We start from the raw sequence: 20,085 nt of genomic DNA, 5'->3' as shown, positions 1-20,085 counted from the left end.
CAGCTTTTTATAGCTATGCTGCATCACTTTCAAGTGTTTAAACATTTGGGTATTATGGCCCTTTAAGGGGGAATTTATTCTGAAGGAAGGAAAGAGAGGAAAGGGTTAAAATAGGAGGGTAGTATGCTGGACAGCTAGAGAACAGGAGGAGGAGATTCAGAAGTGATAAAGGGAATGTTAAAACAGAAAGTAAATCACTAACCTGTTTCTTGTCTTGCAGGTGACATCATGGAGAGACGTTCTGCTAAGGCTCCAAGGAGGTTTGATGAAGAAGAGGATTTATCTGGAAAGAAGAAGAGGACAACAGTTGCATCAGCTGGTGATACAGTGGTTGTCTGTGACCCCTCTATTAGTTCTACACTGACTTCTCTATCCCTTCCCCTGCAGTATCATCTGCTGCTGGGGCCCTTCCTATAACAGCTTCTTTTCTGCCTATCTATTCTATCCCTGTCACTAGTTCTGCTCCTGGACCTATTTTTTCTGCTCCAGTCTCCCTACCTAGCCTGGTTACTTCCTCTGCTGTCTCTTTCCCTATTCATTCTTTACCTTTGGGCTCTATTTGTCTTCCCACCCGTTTTTCTGTCCCTACAGTGGCTAATCTATCCCTCTCTGCACCCATTTTGCCTCCTTCCCGGTCCCTTGTGGCCTCATTTGCCTCTGATTTACAGAGGCATGATGCTGAGGATTATTTGATGCTATCACCAGAGCTCCGTTTTTCACAACGGAGCCCTGGGAGATCCCCTTCGCCCTTGTTTGTTTCAGGGCAGCAGGGGATGGAGGGCAGGCCTTGTGCTCCATTTTTGGAACCGCATGGCCTCCGGTTTCTCCCTTCCCCTGTGGCTGGCCCATCGCGCGTGCCCGGCGTAGCCACGCCCACCCCTGTTCCGGCCGCCATCTTGGTTGCGGTTTCTGTGAGTTCACATCACAAGGTGGCTGGGGCTGAGTTGGGTGTGCGCGCGGCTCCAGTCACAGTAGAAGTGACTAACGCTAAGGTAAGGGGAGCACCACGGGCGGGCAGGGGGTCCCGCAGGTCACTTACCCGCAACAAAGGGGGGAGAGATCTGGCTAATAGAAGGGGGGGGAGAGCCGTGAGGGGTGTCGCAGGTCAAAATAATTTACCAGGCGTAGATAAGCCTGTTTCCCCTAGACAACGAGCATTTAAAGGGCCAATAGGAACATTTATAAGAGATGTGAGGGGTATTGTAGGTACACAAAATGCTTTACCAGGCATAGATAAGCCTGTTTCCCCTAGACAATGAACATTTAAAGGGCCAGTAGGAACATATGTAACGCCTAATAGAGGATTGGCAAACGTTAGACTAGGGCACATGGATTTAATGTCTAGCCTTAAAAAAGGCTATTAGCCAGGAATATTGTTGGGGAGCAAAATGTTGGGGCCAGGTTTACTGAGGTTGCGGCTGGGGGGTCCGCTGGGCCGTCTGTTTCTGCCTGTGGTGCTCCCTCTGTTTTTTCTGTTACACAGGTAGAAAGCAATAGCAGAGGAATGGCAGAGGTGAATCTTGGCGGTCAGGAGATGCTTGTGTCTGCACCCAGGGAGGTAACTACCGGAGGAGAGGCTGCGGTGACAACAGTAGGAGCAATATCCTCAACTGCGGTGTCAGGAAGTGGTAAGTTGATGATTGCACCACACCTTAGGGAGGATGATTCCTCTACGTCAGGGGATTCAGTTAGCTCCACGGGCCTTAAGGATGAGGGACATAGGAAGTTATTTAGAAAAATTTGTAGATTAGTAGGTAAGACGCCTAAGGCAGTAGGGGTTAACAAGGGGCTGTCAGGGAGCGAAGTTGCAGGGCCTACAGGGTTGATAGCAGGGCAGGATGCTATTAAGGGAAAGAAATCCGGGGTGGCAGGGACAGCGGACACCTATCCCTGCATAATCAATTCTTTGCACTCGCATTTGAAACCTAGGATAGCTAGAAAAATTAGAGAAGGGTGCTATGTGAAAATTTTCAAATTTTCAAGGGCGGCGTATCAGGTTAGGGAAATGGCGGAGGATGGTACGGGTGACGAGAAAGTGAAGAGGCCTAAAACTTATCAGGAATGGATTAGGTGCTTTAGGGTGCTCGCTTCTTGTTATATAGAGGCAAATCCAAGCCAGGCAGTTAATACCCTGAAATATATGGAAGTCATTGACGACATCCATGAGCGTGGTAAGGGTACAGCTTGGCGTCAATATGACGATCAGTTTCGGCAGATGTTAGAGGCGAATCCAGTCCTTACTTTTGGGATGAAAGAAATGGACCTTTGGTCCAATCTGGATCTCATGGAGGGTACAGTGGCGGTTGCAGAAAAATCATTTAGTACTCGGCAGCAGATTTGTCCCTTTTGTAAGAAAGGGGGTAGAGAATGCTGGCGGTTTCAGGAAAAGCTGTGTGACAGGGGAACGCAGTGTCTTTTTCAGCACGTGTGTATATATGGTGGGGGGGCGCACCCAGAGAACGAATGTAGTCAAAAAAGGGACAGTTTTGGCAGCGAGCAGCAGTTTAGACCGAGTACGGTGGGCAAGGGCGCATTCGCCAGTGGACCCCGCAACAATAATTAGGGTGCTTAGGAAGTTGAGCGGGGCACGCAGCCTTAAGATGGGCTGTTATAAGATTTCATAATTTTCAACACTCCAGGAGTTCAAAATTTCGTAGTTGATTAGACAAGGGTTTTTTGTTAGCACTTTTCATGGCGTGAGTGATGATAATTTTGCGGCTTTCAGGGGCTAAGTTTTGGGGGTAGTTATGCCGGCGGGGGTGTCGAGGGTAACACTTGTCCAGGCAGGTGGCGAATACTGGGGAGCGGCGTTAAGACTGTTAAAGAGTTCGCTGGCGCCTAGGACTTGGCAGGCTTACAGTGTTGCTTGGAGCAAGTGGGGCAAATTTCTGCATGTTTTTAACACCACGTGGAAAAATCCTTCGGTTACATTGTTTATTAGTTGGTTACGATCACTGGAGTTAGCGGGGGTCTCTCCTGGGGCAATAGGTTGGAAGGTGGCAGCAGTCGCTTTTTTCTCAAAATTGTACGGGGTAGAGGACGTGACCAGGAGCTTTATAGCTAGGGCAGCATTGCGGGGAGTGCATAGGTTAGGGGGCAGACATAAGGATGTGAGGGAACCAATTACCAGGACCAGATTAGCGCATCTTATAGAGCAGCTAGACGGGGTTTGTAATTTTGAGTTTGAGGTGTCATTGTTTGCGGTGGCATTCTCTTTAGCATACTTTGCGGCCCTTAGGATAAGTGAGTTAGTGTCTAGATCCAGGAGTTTGCAGGGTACCGGACTATTGAGGGAACACGTGAGGTTAGTAGATAGGGCAGTGTTGGTTTTGGTGGCTAGATCTAAGACGGATAAGGCAGGGAAAGGTAGATGGATCAATTTGCTCTCGCAGGTGGAGCCATCTATTTGTCCAGTATATCTTTGCAACAGATTCATGGCAATTAGGCCCGACGTGGGTGGGCCTTTTCTTATACACAAAGATGGCTCTTATTTGTCACAATTTCAGTTTAGGTCGGTTTTAAGAAGGGTTGTGAGAAGATTGGGGTGGGACCCGGCGGTCGTGGCCCCACATTCGTTTTGAATAGGTTTGGCCACGGATGCTGCTATGTCAGGGCAGTCAGAGGTGCAGATAAAGGCATTAGGGAGATGGTCGTCAGGGCAATATAGGAAATACATCAGACCTCTGGCTCAGTACTAGGTGGAGTGTTATTGGTAGTCCGTGGTTTAGTTAGTTGTGGTTTTGGGGTTGGGTGTTGGGGAAGCCAGGACCTTATGGTTTGTCGATGTTCCTTTCAGGTCAGGTTGCAGTTTGCAAGCGGATATGAATTGTCGGCCATTCCTATATCCATTGGGCGGCTATTCGGGCTGCGGCACAGCCAGGAGGACACCAGCTGGGACTGCCATCCGAAAGATGTCTATTAGGTGGCTAGGCAGGAGGGGTATGATGTGGAGGCATTTACCGGAGCAATTGGCAGAGGCCAGGAGGAGATGGGGCAAGCCTCACGTCATTCTCCTTCATTTGGGAGGAAATGACATAGGGACAATGCCAATGGGAGACCTATCGGACATAATGGTGTCAGACATTAAGTGGTTAAAACTCAGTTTCAAGGTGTGACCATTATTTGGTCAAATATTATTTCAAGAAATGTTTGGAGGCACATGGCTACCAGGAAGGCGGGTTTCCGAGTGAAACGGAAACTTAATAGGGATGTGAGTAGGGTAGTGTTAGAGACTGGTGGTAAGGTGGTCTCACATGATAACATCAGGATTGATTATGTGGGTTTGTTTAGAAAGGACCAGGTACACTTGTCAGAGAGGGGTACGGAGTTGTTTTTGGGTAATATCAGGCAGGTCCTGGCTTCCTGTTTTTGTAAGTGGGGCAAGAGTACCTTGTCCTCTTTTGGGTGGCGGAAAGGGGTGTGGCAACAAAGTTAATTCATAGGACAAGGATAGAAGGAAGGGACAGTGAGTGTTGAGGACCCTAGTCGCTGAGGGGCTAGGGATTGTTGGCTCGCTGGGCAATCTTCCTTGAACGGACAGGTAGGCGGAATGAGGGCATCCTCATTCCCAGGGCGGCCACACCCCTTAGTGGGTTGATAGGACAGGATATCTTGCCAGCTAGTAGCAGTTGTTATTTAATTTATTTAAGTCTGTTTAATAAAACAACCCCTCCCCCCGTTGGGGGGGGTTGGTTTTCTCCCAACCCTGAGTGTCGTGTCTTTTATTGAAGGTATGGGTTATTAAGTTGGTGGGTGGTTAATATCTTGAATGGATTCAGGTAAGAAATTTATCCCCTTAGGAAAGTGTAGGACCTACCTAGGGACGAAACAAGTTAAGGGGGAATTTATTCTGAAGGAAGGAAAGAGAGGAAAGGATTAAAATAGGAGGGTAGTATGCTGGACAGCTAGAGAACAGGAGGAGGAGATTCAGAAGTGATAAAAGGAATGTTAAAACAGAAAGTAAATCGCTAACCTGTTTCTTGTCTTCCCTTCCAGCCCTCCCTGTGGTTTATGTTATTGCTTTACAGGTGGTGAAGCAGATGGACGAATGGTTTGTGATTTCAGCTGGCTTAGTCTTCCTTTGGCAGGGGGCTACATAGTCATGTGGACCTTTGTAAGCCCAAGGGTGTTAATGAGTAGTATGGGGTCTCCCGACTAACAGTCTTTTGGCTGGGGGACCGATGTCTATTCAGTTTGGAGACCTCTCCACCCGGTAGGTAGTTGGAGTTTGCATGGCGTCATGCTTTCTCAGGGCGGCGGAAAGGGGTGTGGCAACAAAGTTAATTCATAGGACAAGGATAGAAGGAAGGGACAGTGAGCGTTGAGGACCCTAGTCGCCGAGGGGCTAGGGATTGGTCGGCTCGCTGGGCGATCTTCCTTGAGCGGACAGGTAGACAGAATGAGGGCATCCTCATTCCCAGGGCGGCCACACCCCTTAGTGGGTTGATAGGACAGGATATCTTGCCAGCTAGTAGCAGTTGTTATTTAATTTATTTAAGTCTGTTTAATAAAACAACCCCTCCCCCCGTTGGGGGAGGTTGGTTTTCTCCCAACCCTGAGTGTCGTGTCTTTTATTGAAGGTATGGGTTATTAAGTTGGTGGGTGGTTAATATCTTGAATGGATTCAGGTAAGAAATTTATCCCCTTAAGGGTGTGTGCCAGAAGTGTAACATTTAGCCTGTTTTATAGGAGTTAAACACATTGTGAAAGAAGGGAAGAATATATAGCATTTCATTTGTATACTAGAGTTTCCCTTTTAAAACATAGAGGAAGATTTCAGTTGTATTTGATGACAGAAATACTGGTATCTGCATAGACAGATCTAATAAACTATTAATGTTGCAAAACTGTTCTCTCTATGTCTCCATATGGGAAGTTGCTGAAATATCACAGGAAGTGAGCATTAGTATTTTTTGTGTGTGACAGTGCTACATAGGAATGCAATAAACTTTTTACAAAAAAAAGTCTGCTTAGACTTTTTAACTCAAATCTCAGCTAGCGTATGCACTAATTAGATGATTAGGAAGCTCCCAAATTTGCACCTAGGACACATTTCTATGCCAATATCGGAGTTAAACAAATTCTAGGTAGCCTTGTTAACAGCAGATTTATCATACACATACTTGCAAGCTGCTCTAGAGATGTATAGCTCCTGAATAGTTTTGTGCTGGAGTGTTCCTTTAAAGGGATACTAAACCCAATTTTTTTCTTCAGATAGAGCAGCAATTTTACTAATTTACTCCTATTATCAAATTTTCTTTGTTCTTTGATAATAGGAGTAAATTAGAGCATGCAATTTTAAGCAACTTTCTATCTGAATCGTGAAAGAAAAAAATTGGGTTTAGTGTCTCTTTAATAAATCAAAATTAAGTGGTTACAAATTAAAGGGATAGCAAAATCAAAATTAAACTTTCATTATTCAGATAGAGCATGCAATTAAAAAAGACTTTGCAATTTACTTCCATTATCAAATTGTGCAGTCTTTTTTTATATACACACTTTTTGAGGCATCAGCTCCTACTGAGCATGTGCAAGAGTTCACAGTTTATACGTATGTGAGTCTGTGATTGGCTGATGGCTGTCACATGATACAGGGAGAGCACAAATTGAAGTAAACTGACATCTGTCAGAAAAAAAAATCTACTGTTCATTTAAAATTTAGGTTAGGCGCTATTGCATTGTCTTTTTAATATGTTGATTATGCAATTCTACTGAACTGAATGGTCCTCATTTTAAATTGGGGTTCTGTTTCTAAAGGAACGAAAATAAACCTAATTATATCATGTAAGTCAATAGGAAGGCAATAGACACTGGACACTAAATTCAAGCAAACTGTAGTGATTCAATTTTAAACTTTTTACAATTTGCTTCTATTTTCAAATTTACTTTTGTTTCTCTTGGAATCCTTTGAAAATCATACACAGGTAGGCTCAAGCAACAATGCATTACTGGGAGCAGTGGGAGATAGCTGCTGATTGGTGGTTGCACCTGAATGTTTCTTGATTGATTACAGCAGTAAAACTAATTATAACACATTTGATAGTTGTATTTCAAACTGCAACTGCACCAGCTTGTTCAGAACACACTGGGGTCTATTAATTAAGCTCCTATATCAGCTTTTATGGGGCGAATGTCAATCCCCCCAGACTTTTCAGAACGTGGAGATCACAACCCCGCCGCCTGCTCGTGCACAGCCAATCACGCACAAGCAGGGGGCGGGGTTGCACACTTCCACGAGTGTGCAATGATACATTTGTGCTGCAAATTGCTGCCCGCCAGCCTTGATGCTGGGAGGACAGGGGCGAAGATGTCCGCTTCTGTCCGCCCAGTCTTTAATAAATCTACCTCACTATATAATCATCTTGTCACCAAAGGAAATCAAATAGAGACCAAGGGGCCGATTTATCAAGTCTTATTCCGCGCAAGCGTTTTGGCTCGCCGAGTCGCCGGAAACAGGAGTTAAGAAGCAGCGGTCTTAAGACCGCTGTTCTTTAACTCGTCCACCACCTCTGAGGTGACGGACTGCAATCATTCCAAACAGATACGATCGAGATGGTTGATACCCCCTGCTAGTGACCAAGGGGGGGGCATTGCACAAGCATTTCACCAGAAATGCTTGTGCAATGATAAAGTCCGACAGCGTATGCTGTCTGCATTTAGCGATGTCGGGCGAACATGATTCGCTACAGCGAATCATGTCCGCCCGACATTTGATAAATCGGCCCCTAAATAGTGTCCACCAGTAGTGACTAAGCTGTAGTCAAAGGAAAATCAAGTATTCATTAAAGGGACATGATACCCAAATGTTGAAGCACATAAAAGTGATGCAGTATAACTGTAAAAAAGCTGACTAGAAAATATCACCTGAACATCTCTATGAACATCTCTATGTAAAAAAGGAAGATATTTTACCTCGAAATGTCCTAAGTATTCACACCCTATTGCAAAGGACTTTAAGCAGCAAATCAGTATGTCCAGTATTGCCGGGACAGGCAAGGGAGTGAGCCTTGTGCACTCTCATGTTATGTCCCTATTCAGTTTAAAGGGACATGCCACCCACATTTTTTCTTTTATGATTTTAAACATCTTTCTAATTTACTTATATTATCTAATTTGTTTTATTCTCTTGATATTCTTTGATGAAAAGCATATCTAGAAATGCGCACTAGCTGCTGATTGGTTGCTACACATAGAAGCATCATGTGATTGGCTCACCATGTGCATTGCTTTTTCTTCAAATAAGGATATTTAAAAAATGAAGCAAAATAAATTGTGGAAGTAAATTGTAATGTTTAAATTTCTATTCTCTATCTGAATCATGAAAGAAAGATTTTGGGTTTAGTGGCCCTTTAAGGAAGTTTACAATGAAATCTCCTGAGAGTTAAGTCAAATCTCATGAGATCACAGTAAAAGAGTGCATGACCTCAGCACTGCTGATGCTGATTGGCTGCTGTTCATTTCTTCATTTCTTTATTTTTTTTACCTGCAGCTGGGCAGTAACTGAAGTATAACTTTTTACACAGAACTTACTCTGCTGAGCTAAGGAAATTGTGAGGTAAAATATCTTCCTTTTTTACATAGAGATGCTCAGGTGATATTTTCCTGTCAGCTTTTTACAGTTATACTGCATCAGTTTCAAGTGATTTAGCATATGAGTATTATGTCCCTTTAAGCACTAACCATTCACTCAAAACTTTATCAAGAGATGTATGTTTTATTTATCATTTATATAGATGATCTTATGTGGTATTATTGAACATTAATATAACTTTATCACAACTTCTAAAATGAACATAAAAAAGTACAGGTGGCCCTCGGTTTACAACGGTTCAATTTAAACCGTTTCAGAATAACAACCTTCATGTGACTGCTATTGAAACGCATTGAGAAGCAGTGCATTGAGTAAAATAGCCAGTAGGTGGAGCTGTCCGCTTGTGTTGCAGCAAAGCCAAGCAAGCTGAAATTAATCAGTTTAACCAGACCTGAGCTATCGAGCAGATTTCAAAGGAACAAGATCTTCCTGTCTATAAATCAGTCCAGATTGGAATGCATAAGAACTGTTTGCAGAAAAATGCAAGTGAAGTCTGTGTTGTGTGATTATTTTATTAGGTTTATAATGCTGTTTATCAAATGTTTTGTTCATTTAACTAAGTTTAATTTTATATTCTGTGTTGTGTGATTATTTTATTAGGTTTATAATGCTGTTTAGCATTTAAAGTCTTCATTTCAAAGCTTTAAAAATAATGTATTAGGTGTTACTTATGACAATTTTGAGAGGGGCCTGGAACCTAACTCCCTCACTTCCCATTGACTTACATTATAAACTGGGTTTCAATTTACAACGGTTTCGATTTACAACCATTCCTTCTGGAACCTAACCCCGGCGTATACTGAGGGCTACCTGGTATTTGAAAAGTAGTTTATATGTGATTGCATACATGGTTTTATTAAAAGTTATTACATTGGAGTTATAATTTGAAGGGACTTAAAAGTACAAAACTAATGTTGTAATCACGTGTTAGAGTATATTATTACTACATTATTACTTAAATATCTATGTGTTACATATCTATGTGTTTAACCCCTGCAAATATGTTAAACACATAGTTAAAGGGATAGAAAGGTCAACATTGAAATGTGCATGGGTGCATTTCAATTTTAAATAGAAGTAATTTTGCAATATACTTTCATTAGCAAAAATGCTTCTAGTAAAAGTTATTACAGGGTTTTTATGGCATACGCACATATGCTGTGAGTGCCTGTGCACATGTATTCAAGCTCATAGAGCTGATTGTGGTGCGTATATGTGTCCGTGAAGATTGTGTCATACAAATCACTGCTCACTCTCTGAGAGGGTGAAGTGTTTATGCTGGGGCAAGGCCCACAGGCTATTCACACCATATGTGCGTATGCCACTAGAACACAGTAACAATTGTGACTAGAAGCATTTTTGTTAAAGGGACAGTCTACACCAGAATTTTTATTGTTTTAAAAGATAGATAATCCCTTTATTACCCATTCCCCAGTTTTGCATAATTAACACATTTATAATAATATACTTTTAACCTCTGTGATTATCTTGTATCTAAGCCTCTGCAAACTGCACCTTTACTTCAGTTCTTTTGACAGACTTGCAGTTTAGCCAATCAGTGCCTGCTCCCAGATAACTTCACGTGCACGAGCACAGTGTTAGCTATATGAAATACATGAACTAACACCCTCTAGTGGTGAAAAACTGTTAAAATGCATTATGAAAAGAGGCGGCCTTCAAGGTCTAAGAAATTAGCATATGAACCTCCTAGGTTAAGCTTTCAACTAAGAATACCAAGAGAACAAAGCAAAATTGGTGATAAAAGTAAATTGGAAAATTGTTTAAAATTACATGCTCTATCTGAATCATGAAAGTTTGTTTTGGCCTAGACTGTCCCTTTAATGGAAATATATTGCAAAAAATGCTTCTATTTAAAATTAAAATGCATCCATGCAATTGCAATTTTTACCTTTTTATCACTTTAAAGTCAGCAGTAATGCATTACTTAGAGCTAGCTAAACATATCTGGTGATCCAATGACATGAGGTATATGTGTGTAACTGACAGTCACCAGCTAACTCCCAGCACTGTATTGCTGTTACTGAGCCTACCTAGGTATGCTTTTTAACAAAGGATACCAAAAAAAAACAGTCGGCTAGATTATGAGTTTTGCGGTAAGCTAAAAAAGCAGTGTGAACAGGTCCTAGTCATTAATTCATTTTGACTTCTACATCCCTTTAAATAAGCGAACAACCAGCTGGTAATATGGCTATGGATATTATTTCCCTCACATGGAGGCCTAGTTATCAACGTGTCTACTTACCTGCCTTCGCCGGCCCAATACGCCCGCCTAAGCTCGCCTACCATCGCCGCCGCGGACCTGAATAATCTCGCCAAAGTTATCAATAAAACTGTCAAAAAGCCGCGCACCAAGTACGGGGCGATGAGCAGCGGACTGTGATAGTTATCACTCATCCGATCTCGCTGCTCTTCGGCTTTTTTACAGCTTTCTTGCTAGCCTGTCACTAAGCACTCACACTAAACTACACTGTTCTACCCCCTATACCGGCGCCCCCGAATAATGTTATATTATTCTGCACATAGTGCAGAATTATATAACATTATAATAGCGCAATCTTTATAAAACATCATTTCCCCTTTGAATTTTAAAAAATAACTGCTGTTTTACAGACCCGCTCTCTGTGATCTTCCAGATTGAGCTCGTATTCTATTGGCTGTTCCGATCAGCCAATAGAATGCAAGCTCAATCTGATTGGCTGATTGGATCAGCCAATCGGATTGAACTTCAATCTGATTGGCTGATTCAATCAGCCAATAGATTTTTCCTACCTTAATTCCGATTGGCTGATAGAATCCTATCAGCCAATCGGAATTCGAGGGACGCCATCTTGGATGACGTCACTTAAAGGAGCCGTCATTCGTCGGGAAGTCGTTGGTGGAAGAAGATGGCTCTGCGTCGGCTCGTCTGAAGATGGCTCCGCTCCGCTCTGGATGGATGAAGATTGAAGACGCTGCCTGGATGAAGACTTCAATCGGATGGAAGACCTCTTCAGCGCCCCTTGGATGATGACTTCAATCGGATGGAAGACTTCTTCAGCGCCCCTGGGATGATGACTTCGGCCACTGCGAATGTCCTCTTCTGTTCCATCGGTGGTCGGCTGGCTGAAGGCGGCTAAAGGTACGATGATCTTCAGGTGGGTAGTGTTAGGTTTATTTAAGGGGGGTTTGGGTTAGAGTAGGGGTGTGTGGGTGGTGGGTTTTAATGTTGGGGGGGTTGTATTTTTTTTTACAGGCAAAAGAGCTGAATACTTTGGGGCATGCCCCGCAAAAGGGCCTTTTAAGGGTAATAGAGCTGTTAACTTTCGTAATTTAGAATAGGGTAGGCCATTTTTTTATTTTGGGGGGCTTTGTTATTTTATTAGGGGGCTTAGATTAGGTGTAATTAGCTTAAAAATCTTGTAATATTTTTTAAATGTTTGTAACTTTTTATTTTTTATTTTTTGTAACTTAGTTTTTTTAATTTTTTGTACTTTAGTTAGTTTATTTAATTGTAGTTATTTGTAGCTAATTTATTTAATTAATTTAATGATAGTGTAGGTTTAATTGTAACTTAGGTTAGGATTTATTTTACAGGTAATTTTGTATTTCTTTTAGCTAGGTAGTTATTAAATAGTTAATAACTATTTAATAACTATTCTAACTAGCTAAAATAAATACAAAGTTACCTGTAAAATAAATATAAATCCTAAAATAGCTACAATGTAATTATTAATTACATTGTAGCTATCTTAGGGTTTATTTTACAGGTAAGTATTTAGTTTTAAATAGGAATAATTTAGTTAATGATAGTGTAGTGTTAGGTGTAATTGTAACTTAGGTTAGGATTTATTTTACAGGTAAATTTGTCTTTATTTTAACTAGGTAGCTATTAAATAGTTAATAAGTATTTAATAGCTATTGTACCTAGTTAAAATAAATTGAAATTTGCCTGTAAAATAAAAATAAATCCTAAAATAGCTACAATATAATTATTAGTTATATTGTAGCTATATTAGGGTTTATTTTATAGGTAAGTATTTAGTTTTAAATAGGATTAATTTAGTTAATAAGAATAATATTTATTTAGATGTATTTAATTAATATTTAAGTTAGGGGGGTGTTAGGGTTAGACTTAGGTTTAGGGGTTAATAATTTTATTATAGTGGCGACGGTGTAGGGGGGGCAGGATAGGGGTTAATAAATTTATTATAGGTGGCGACGGTGTAGGGGGGGCAGGATAGGGGTTAATAAATTTATTATAGGTGGCGACGGCGTAGGGGGGCAGATTAGGGGTAAATAAGTTTAATATAGGTGGCGACGGGGTCCGGGAGCGGCAGTTTAGGGGTTAAACTATTTATTTAGTTGCGGCGGGATCCGGGATCGGCAGGATAGGGGTTAATAAATGTATTATAGGTGGCAGCGGTATAGGGGGGCAGGATAGGGGTTACTAGGTATAATGTAGGTGGCGGTGGGCTCCGGGAGTGGTGGTTTAGGGGTTAATCAGTTTATTATAGTTGCGGCGGGCTCCAGGAGTGGCGGTTTAGGGGGTAATACATTTATTTAGTTGCGGCGGTGTAGGGGGGGACAGATTAGGGGTGTTTAGACTCGGGGTACATGTTAGGGTGTTAGGTGCAGACATCTCCCATAGGAATCAATGGGATGTCGGGCAGAAGCGAACATGAACTTTCGCTATGGTCAGACTCCCATTGATTCCTATGGGATCCGCCGCCTCCAGGGCGGCGGATTGAAAACCAGGTACGCTGGGCCGGAAAAGTGCCGAGCGTACCTGCTAGTCATTTGATAACTAGCAAAAGTAGTCAGATTGTGCCGAACTTGTGTGCGGAACATCTGGAGTGACGTAAGAATCGATCTGTGTCGGACTGAGTCCGGCGGATCGAAGCTTACGTCACAAAATTCTACTTTTGCTGGGCAGCAGGGCTTGATAACTAAGGCGAATCAGCCTCGCCACAAATACGCTGCGGAATTCCAGCGTATTTGAGGTTGACGGCTTGATAACTAGGGGCCATGGTCTAAGAGTGGCAACTTCACTGGCACTAAAAGTGTGTGGGACAAATACACAAGGGCACATGGCCTACAGCCATTCCTGCAGCAAATAGCATACAGTAGGAGTGATCCAGTTATAAAGGGATATTAAACAGTCGGTTTCATTGCTGTAACAACAAAAATACAGTAAGCAGTGGGTTATACTTAAAGGGACAGTCTAGTCAAAAGTTAAACTTTCATGATTCAGATAGGGCATGCAATTCTAACAACTTTCCAATTTCCTTTTATAATCACATTTGCTTTGTTCTCTTGGTATTCTATGTTGAAAGCTAAACCTAGGGAGGCTCATATGCTAATTTCTAAGCCCTCCTCTAATCTCAGCGCACTTTGACAGTTTTTCACAGCTAGACAGCGCTCGATCACGTGTGCCATATAGATTCATTCCCGTGGAATTATTTCAGTATTGATAGGCTAAAATGCATGCCTGTCAAAAGAACTGAAATAAGGGGCAGTCTGCAGAGGGTAAGACACAAGGTAATCACAGAGTTAAAAAGTATATTAAAGGGACAGTCAACACTAAAATTCTTATTGTTTAAAAAGTTAGATAATGCCTTTACTACCCATTCCCCAGTTTTGCACAACAAACATTGTTATATTAATATACTTTTTACATTTAAACCTCTAAATTTCTGCCTGTTTCTATGCCACTGTAGACAGCCTTTTTATTGCATGCTTTTTATTAGCTTTTCACAACAGGAGACTGCTAGTTCATGTGGGCCATATAGATAACATTGTGCTCACGTCCGTGAAGTTGTGCACAACACAGCACTAATTGGCTAAAATGCAAGTCAATAGATAATAAATAAAAAGTCATGTGATCAGGGGGCTGTCAAAAGAGGCTTAGATACAAGGTAATCATCGGTAAAAAATATATTAATATAACAGTGTTGGTTATGCAAAACTGGAGAATGGGTAATAAAGGGATAATCTATCTTTTAAACAATAACAATTTTTTAGTTGACTGTCCCTTTAATATAACCGTGTTGGTTATTCATAACTGGTGAATGGGTAATAAAGGAATTATCTATCTTTTTAAACAAACAAATTCTGGAGTAGACTGTGCCTTTAATAGGAATAATTGAAATATATATTATTCATCATTTTAAAAGGATTTTTACCTTTTTATTACTTTGTATCTTAATTTGTTCAGTGTCCATTACTTCCTGTCACAGCCCCACAAGGAGGCTTTGGTCTCTACAGGAAGGCTTAGCTAGCACTTTTACACAACAATATTTTTCTCCTTGTATTGGAGTAAGTAGTAATACCTTTTATTAAACTAAAAATATATTTTAAAAGACAAGCTTTCAAGAATGTCCTCTATTCTTCTGGTCTAAAGCTTCCAAAACTCCCAAAAGCCTGTCTTTTAAAATGTCCTGTCTTATAAAAACACATTAGTACTTCCTGAAATACTCTGGTTGTTTTGCCATCTAAATCACTGGACTCCTTTCAACATCTTGTACTGGAAACTGATCATATCAGCACTTGGCAGTAACAGTAATAGAAAGTTTCTTTCAGTTCTTCAACCTTGTGCCTTTGGTTTCTGTCAGTGGGGATAACTACAGGGTTCTTAAAGGTCTCAGTAGAGACTGGGCCCACACCACTAGGGGCCCATCTGGCCCTGCAGTCAGTATTGATCTTGCTCCAACTGCAACAATCATGGCTGCTTTGTGTTCCCACCACACACACACACAAAATAGGGCTCACACTGTAAAGAAAGTGTAAAGATTTGGATATGGTGGCAATGTTTCCAAGATGGCCGCCTCAGAGAGATCATACAGAAAAACCTGCTACTATGAGGCTTCCTTCCCCCTTGGTTAGTTCATAGCAGAAGACAAGCCCTGCAAGTGCTTCTGGTACAGACTAATCAAGGGGGAAGCAAGGCTCACAGTCACAGAAAAGCAGCTTCTCTTGCTCCTGCGGCTCAGTTTCTGCTGTTAAAATGAGGGGCCCTGTCACAGCCTGGGGCCCAGTGAGGTTTAGTTGCTCCCCATTTCCAGAATATATGTCTCATAAATAACAAAAAAAACTGTCAGCTAGATTACGAGTTGTGCGTTAGGGTTAAAAAGCAGCGTTAAGAGGTCCCAACGCTGCTTTTTAACGCCCGCTGGTATTACGAGTCTTGAAATGACAGGCTCACCGCTCACTTTTTGGCCAGACTCGGAAATACCGCAAATCCACTTACGTCAATTGCGTATCCTATATTTTTAATGGGACTTGCATAGCGCCGGTATTACGAGTCTGACCAAAAGACTGGTACCGCATTTAAAAGTCAGTAGTTAAGAGTTTTACACTACAACGCCATAGCATAAAACTCTTAACTAAAGTACTTAAAAGTACACTAACACCCATAAACTACCTATTAACCCCTAAACCGAGCCCCCCCCCCCCACATCACAAACACTAAAATACATTTTTTAACCGCTAATCTGCCGAACCGGACATCGCCGCCACTATAATAAATATATTAACCCCTGAACCGCCGCACTCCCACATCGCAAACACTAGTTAAATATTATTAACCCCTAATCTGCCTGCCCTAAAATCGCCGACACCTACCTACATTTATTAACCCCTAATCAGCCGCCCCCAACCTCGCCGCCACTATAATAAAGTTATTAACCCCTAAAGCTAAGTTTAACCCTAACCCCCCTAACTGAAATATAATTTTAATAAATCTAAATAAAATTACTATCATTAACTAAATTATTCTGATTTAAAACTAAATACTTACCTATAAAATAAACCCTAAGATAGCTAAAATATAACTAATAATTACATTGTATCTAGTTTAGGGTTTATTTTTATTTTACAGGCAACTTTGTATTTATTTTAACTAGGTACAATAGTTATTAAATAGTTATTAACTATTTAATAACTACCTAGCTAAAATAGACACATTTACCTGTAAAATAAAACCTAACCTATGTTACAATTACACCTAACACTACACTATAATTAAATTAATTACCTAAACTAAATACAATTTAAAAAATTTATCTAAAGTACGAAAATAAAAAAACACTAAATTACAGAAAATAATAAAATAATTACAAGAATTTTAAACTAATTACACCTAATCTAATCTCCGTAATAAAATAAAAAAGCCCCCCAAAATAATAAAAAGCCCTACCCTATACTAAATTACAAATTGCCCTTAAAAGGGCCTTTTGCGGGGCATTGCCCCAAAGTAATCAGCTCTTTTACCTGTAAAAAAAAGTACAATACCCCCCCAACATTAAAAGCCACCACCCACACACCCAACCCTACTCTAAAACCCACCCAATACCCCCTTAATAAAACCTAACACTAACCCCTTGAAGATCACCCTACCTTGAGAAGTCTTCACCCAACCTGGCCGAAGTCCTCAACGAAGCCGGGCGAAGTGGTCCTCCAGACGGGCAGAAGTCTTCATCCAAGCCGGGAAGAAGAGGTCCTCCAGACGGGCAGAAGTCTTCACACAGGCGGCATCTTCTATCTTCATCCATCCGGCGCGGAGCGGCTCCATCTTCAAAACATCCGACGCGGAGCATCCTCTTCAAACGACGTCCAACTGAAGAATGAATGTTCCTTTAAATGACGTCATCCAAGATGGCGTCCCTTCAATTCCAATTGGCTGATAGAATTCTGATTGGATCAGCCAATAGAATGCAAGCTCAATCCTATTGGCTGATTGCATCAGCCAATAGGATTTATTTCTACCTTAATTCCGATTGGCTGATAGAATTCTATCAGCCAATCGGAATTGAAGGGACGCCATCTTAGATGACGTCATTTAAAGGAACCTTCATTCTTCAGTTGGAAGTCGTTTGAAGAGGATGCTCCGCGTCGGATGTCTTGAAGATGGAGCCGCTCCACGCTGGATGGATGAAGATAGAAGATGCCGCCTGGATGAAGACTTCTGCCCTTCTGGAGGACCTCTTCTTCCCGGCTTGGATGAAGACTTCTGCCTGTCTGGAGGACCACTTCGCCTGGCTTCGTTGAGGACTTCGGCCCGGTTGGGTGAAGACTTCTCAAGGTAGGGTGATCTTCAAGGGGTTAGTGTTAGGTTTTATTAAGGGGGTATTGGGTGGGTTTTAGAGTAGGGTTGGTTGTGTGGGTGGTGGGTTTTAATGTGGGGGGGTATTGTACTTTTTTTTACAGGTAAAAGAGCTTATTACTTTGGGGCAATGCCTCGCAAAAGGCCCTTTTAAGGGCTATTTGAAATTTAGTATAGGGTAGGGCTTTTTATTATTTTGGGGGTCTTTTTTATTTTATTAGCGGGATTAGATTAGGTGTAATTAGTTTAAAAAACTTGTAATTATTTTATTATTTTCTGTAATTTAGTGGGGGTTTTTTTCGTACTTTAGATAATTGTATTTAATTGTATTTAGTTTAGGAAATTAATTTAATTATAATGTAGTGTTAGGTGTAATTGTAACTTAGGTTAGGTTTTATTTTACAGGTAAATTTGTCTTTATTTTAACTAGGTAGCTATTAAATCGTTAATAACTATTTAATAACTATTCTACCTAGTTAAAATAAATACAAAGTTGCCTGTAAAATAAAAATAAATCCTAAGCTAGCTACAATGTAACTATTAGTTACATTGTAGCTATTTTAGGGTTTATTTTATAGGTAAGTATTTAGTTTTAAATAGGAATAATTTAGTTAATTGTAGTTATTTTATTTAGATTTATTAAAATTATATTTAAGTTAGGGGGGTTAGGGTTAGACTTAGGTTTAGGGGTTAATAACTTTAATATAGTGGCGGCGACATTGGGGGCGGCAGATTAGGGGTTAATAAGTGTAGGTAGGTGGCGGCGACATTGGGGGCGGCAGATTAGGGGTTAATACATATAATGTTGCTGTCGGCGATGTTGGGGGCAGCAGATTAGGGGTTAATAAGTATAATGTAGGTGGCGGCGGTGTCCGGAGCGGCAGATTAGGGGTTAATAATATAATGTAGGTGTCGGCGATGTCGGGGGCAGCGGATTAGGGGTTAATAAGTGTAATATTAGGGTTGTTTAGACTCGGGGTTCATGTTAGGGTGTTAGGTGTAGACATAAAATGTGTTTCTCCATAGGAATCAATGGGGCTGCGTTAAGAGCTGAACGCTGCTTTTTTGCAGGTGTTAGGTATTTTTTCAGCCGGCTCTCCCCCATTGATTCCTATGGGGAAATCGTGCACGAGCACGTTTTGCCAGCTCACCGCTACCGTAAGCAGCGCTGGTATTGAGGTGAGATGTGGAGCAAAATTTTGCTCTACGCTCACTTTTCTGCGGTTAACACCTGGTTTCTAAAAACCCGTAATACCAGCGCTGTCTGTAAGTGAGCGGTGAGGGAAAACTGCTCGTTAGCACCGCACCCCTGTTACCGCAAAACTCATAATCTAGGTGTGTGTTTGGTGTCCTACTAAAGATACAGTAAAAGGGACATGAAACCCACAGTTTTTCTTTCCTTTCATCATTCAAATAGAAAATGCTATTTTAAATAATGTTCCAAAGGACTTCTATTATCTAATTTGCTTCATTCTCATGTTATCCTTTGTTGAAGAAACAACAATAAACACGGGAGAGCCAATAACATGAGGTCTAGTCAAAAGTTAAACTTTCATGATTCAGATAGGGCATGCAATTCTAACAACTTTCCAATTTCCTTTTATAATCACATTTGCTTTGTTCTCTTGGTATTCTATGTTGAAAGCTAAACCTAGGGAGGCTCATATGCTAATTTCTAAGCCCTCCTCTAATCTCAGCGCACTTTGACAGTTTTTCACAGCTAGACAGCGCTCGATCACGTGTGCCATATAGATTCATTCCCGTGGAATTATTTCAGTATTGATAGGCTAAAATGCATGCCTGTCAAAAGAACTGAAATAAGGGGCAGTCTGCAGAGGGTAAGACACAAGGTAATCACAGAGTTAAAAAGTATATTAAAGGGACAGTCAACACTAAAATTCTTATTGTTTAAAAAGTTAGATAATGCCTTTACTACCCATTCCCCAGTTTTGCACAACAAACATTGTTATATTAATATACTTTTTACATTTAAACCTCTAAATTTCTGCCTGTTTCTATGCCACTGTAGACAGCCTTTTTATTGCATGCTTTTTATTAGCTTTTCACAACAGGAGACTGCTAGTTCATGTGGGCCATATAGATAACATTGTGCTCACGTCCGTGAAGTTGTGCACAACACAGCACTAATTGGCTAAAATGCAAGTCAATAGATAATAAATAAAAAGTCATGTGATCAGGGGGCTGTCAAAAGAGGCTTAGATACAAGGTAATCATCGGTAAAAAATATATTAATATAACAGTGTTGGTTATGCAAAACTGGAGAATGGGTAATAAAGGGATAATCTATCTTTTAAACAATAACAATTTTTTAGTTGACTGTCCCTTTAATATAACCGTGTTGGTTATTCATAACTGGTGAATGGGTAATAAAGGA

At 41.0% G+C, this 20,085-nt stretch overlaps 1 long non-coding RNA gene across 1 annotated transcript; it reads left to right on the top strand.

The window, feature by feature from the left end:
- Positions 1-221: 221 nt before the first annotated feature.
- LOC128643252 (uncharacterized) lies at positions 222-5,552 on the top strand. The gene is made up of 2 exons (XR_008399790.1): positions 222-1,628; positions 3,797-5,552. It is a non-coding gene; the product is annotated as an uncharacterized LOC128643252 (long non-coding RNA).
- The last annotated feature ends 14,533 nt before the right edge of the window (positions 5,553-20,085 follow it).

This window comes from Bombina bombina, chromosome 12 (assembly GCF_027579735.1).
Source record: "Bombina bombina isolate aBomBom1 chromosome 12, aBomBom1.pri, whole genome shotgun sequence".
Taxonomy (NCBI): Eukaryota; Metazoa; Chordata; class Amphibia; order Anura; family Bombinatoridae; genus Bombina; species Bombina bombina.
This window is presented reverse-complemented; position numbering and strand designations above follow the sequence as displayed.